We start from the raw sequence: 4278 nt of genomic DNA, 5'->3' as shown, positions 1-4278 counted from the left end.
AAGGGTAGGTCTCTCTGATCAGAGGATGGACCCTCCTGATTGGACAGACAGACTGTCTGTCTTTTGACAAGAAGGAGAGATGGGAAAACCCGGAAAAGAGCCTATTTTCAAAGCATGAGTATTTCCGAAGATACTTTCGCTATTATTAAGAATTACTTTTGATGCAGGGCATCCGTACGGCGTGAAAGATGATATGTTGCTAACCAACCTAAACATCAGGATGAGTATATCTGACTATGTGGGAAGTACTTCAGCAAAAACACTATCTGCGTGTTAAACTCAACCTTTGCTCACAGCAGATAGCCGAGTAGCTGCCCTGGTCCACGCAGCTCTGTGAGGAAGGCACGTCTCACCTCATCTGGATGTGAACAGTTTTTCCTTCTATACAACCCTGATTCTCTCAAATGTGACTTTCATTATTTACCGCTACACTACATGTATGGGGCTGTAACGAACCGCAGGAGAGCAAGGACAGAGTCTGACTAAGAGAGAACTCATTTATTATTTTTACTTTGTTATCACATTTTCTAGACCAAGTGAATCTAACATAAACACTGATGCTGAGTGTTCAGCAGCTTTTAAAAAATGCTGATTGAGGAATAGTAACATTAAAAAAGGGGTATCCTATAAATAAAACAATAAATTTAAGACCATTTTAAAACTGAATCTGGTTATTTTCTGTATGAGATCACCATTACCTATATCTACCTTTGAAATGTTTCTCTCATTAACTGTAGATATTGTGTCCATATAACCAGGCACTATTATTACACAGCTAAGATGCAGGTCGTCTGCTCGGACTGTGGCCAGCACAGAAAGCCCTTACCTTCACTAGGTCCATCATCAGGAGACAGTTTCCAGAAGGAGGAGGACTTTAGATTATGAAATGTCCCGTTTAGGTGACAATCTACAAAAGTGTCATACTGTATAAAAACATTTTATGCAGTTAAGATCAGTTACTGCATTTATGTTAGGCCTGCATATAGAAGTGAAACTACAGTGCCTTGCAAAAGTATTCACCCCCATTTCCTGTTTTTCAGCATCTGGGTCTGGGAAACTCGTCAGAGTTGAGGGAACGATGGATGGTGCTAAATACAGGGATATTCTTGAGCAAAACCTGTACCACTCTGTGCGTGATTTGAGGCTAGGGCGGAGGTTCACTTTCCAACAGGACAATGACCCAAAACTCACTGCTAAGGCAACACTTGAGTGGTTTTAGGGGAAACTATCCTAGTCAAAGCCTAGACCTCAATCCAATAGAAAATCTATGGCCAGACTTAAAGATTGCTGTTCACAAGCGCAAACCGTGGAACTTAAAGGAGCTGGAGCAGTTTTGCAAAGAAGAATGGGCAAAAATCCCAGTGGTTAGATGAGGAAAGCTCATAGAGACTTATCCAAAGCGACTTGGAGCTGTGATGGCCGCAAAAGGGGGCTCTACAAAGTATTGACTTTAAGGGGGTGAATAGTTATGCACATTGACTTTTTTTTTCTGTTATTTTGTCCTATTTGTTGTTTGCTTCACAATTAAAAAAAAAATCTTTAAATTTGTCAACATTTTTTCTCAACTTAGTAAAATATGCAAACGTGAATAGTGACAAAGGTAAAACCAAACATCTTGCAATGTTTAGAAAACATTTTTTTATTCATATGAATTTTAGACTTTGATCTGACTTTAATCTGACTTTTTCTTGACGAATAATAATCTTAAGCTGTAAACTTTCACACTGATGTCCTGTGTTAAACTGCAAATGTTGTGTGAGAGACAGGCTGTCCAGCTGTCCCCGGTGATGTTCTGGCAGGATGTGGAAAGGGCAGGCAGCACGGCTCTCTGGTACAGCAGTCTTTGATGAGGTGATGATGTGATGAAGACCTCTCTGTGACTCTGTTAGGGCCGATGTGAAGGCTGAGGAAGCAAACACTTGCTTTTAGATCACATTAAGTGATTCAGCGTCTTATTGATAGGGCGATCAGACGTCACCATCACTGGTCCATCAACTTCTCAGCTGCCATTGTGGTTTAAAAGCAGGACTGCCAAGAGAAGCCTGGAGAAAAAGCACATTATGCAGTTCACAATGTGATCATTTGTCTAGAAATCTAGTATGTAGAACAAAACACATGTTTTTGTATTTTGTAGATTAGGGGATCACTACCACTCTGATAAAACTGTTGCATTAAACACTGACAATAAATAAATAATATAGTCAAACACAAGGGCCCTGCAATGAATTCAATATGCATGACGTTTATAATGTGTTTGTTCAAACTGTTATAGAGATCCTTTAACTTTATTGTTTTATATGAGTCTGCAGTTGAATCGTATTTGAGGTGTTAATAAGTCTAGCTTTACTGAGATGAGTTCATCACATTATGTCATTAAGATTATCATATAATATCATTGAGGTCAGAGGGACTAGTAGAGTTGTGTCTGACTGCATTATACTCAGTGGTGTTATTTTACACAGCATCATGTCAGTGGAGTGGCTATATCTGTTTACTATAGAACATGTACAGCTATCAGTTCATGCTAGATAGCAGAGTAAATGCACATGTTTTTGTTCTGAATCTACAACACTAACAGCTCTGTAACTGTAGGTGCATCTGTCCCTACATTAACGTTACCGACAGTCCCTCCATTAAACTTAGAAACTGACGCTAACACACCAACATCGCTGTTAACGTTACGTGCCTGATAGCTCCGTTTTAACTGTCTGTGGGCTGTCTGGGCCCAGGCAATAACCACAAATTATAAATACATTAGCTGTGCAAACATACTGTAATCTCAAACTGACGCTCTGTAACTACACTTCAGGGTTTTAACATTAACTGATGTTACAGACGTATCTTTCCCATCTCATAGACTGGTAACTTATCACCAACTGGGCATTACTACATGTTATAGGACTTTATGAATGGCTAGATAGATGTAACTTTGTTGTAACTTGAATAAGAACTGAGACCTCCAGCTGCTGGCCTTTGTGTAACTTAAATGTTCACACCTTCTCTGCAGGGGTCCAAGCCCCCACCTCTCCTCTTTGTCTTATTCTCTCTCTCTCACACACACACACACACACACACACACAAACACACACATTTGCTGTATGCTTTAGTTAGTTTATTGTGTTTTTTTGTTGCATTTATTAATTTGTTAATAAATGTTTGTGTTAACCATATGTCTGTTAATTTACTATTACACAAAGATGAACGAGCCAGCCTCTACTAAGAAAAGAACTTTTAAATCCTTCAACTAATTAAACTATTACATTTATCGGTGTTCAACCCTTAATTGGTAGTTTAATATATTTAATGAGACTTTTATATTAGTTGTCACTCCGTCTATGACGGTGGTGCCCCGAGGAACTCTGGTTTTTAACTAGAGTAATTTTTATTATTATCTATGATAATTATTGGTGATAACTAATATTTACTTGATTAACAATAAGATTATTGAGAATACTCAATCTCATAATCTGAACGTGAGTCAAGGCCCTACATCTAATTGGTTCTCCCTGTGAAGTTTTAATAAATTAAAGTTATTCATTTTTAGTAATTTTTCTTTATTAATTTCCTTTTTCAAATATTTCACTTGGAAGTCACACTTTTGATCCAATTAACCTAAAGTACCTACAACTTGTAACGCTAGGTTTGATAAAATTCGATGCTAACCGCTAATGCAGGCTAACAATACTGTTAGCTTGTTAGCTGGTGTGTTTCGGCTGCTTTACAGCAAGAGTACTAACCACACCTCAGTTCTTATGACTGAGACACTTATGCTGGTTCATCTGGAAGCTAACAAACATTAGAAAATTAAGCTTACGATGCACAGTTCATGTTTTCGTCCAGCTGAGTCTTCATGGCCATGACCATCCCTCCCACCGGGGGCGTCAGCTGCACCGGAGGCATCAACAGCACCGGAGGCATCAACAGCACCGGAGGCTGACGAAGCTGCTGCACTGAAGGAGGTGCACCAGCTGTCTGCCTCACATGTGTGTCAGTGTCGGCTTCAATATCTCACTGTGGAACCCGTCATATCACCGGGAAAATCAGAGAGCGCCCTAACGTTATAGCGGCCATGTACAGCTGCAGCGGGTTTCCACCTCTCCTTCCTGTTAAAAGACAGACAGTCCGTCTGTCCAATCAGGAGGGTCCATCCTCTGATTAGAGAGACCTACCCTTTCCGGTAGAAGTTAATGTTGTTGTGTTTTACGATTTGTCGTTGTGTTTTCTATTTGCTGTAGTGATTTGCACTTCAGGGTCACCGTAGATATCCTGGTATTTAGA

The sequence above is a fragment of the Echiichthys vipera genome, assembly GCF_963691815.1.
Source record: "Echiichthys vipera genome assembly, chromosome: 2".
NCBI lineage: Eukaryota > Metazoa > Chordata > Actinopteri > Perciformes > Trachinidae > Echiichthys > Echiichthys vipera.
This window is presented reverse-complemented; position numbering follows the sequence as displayed.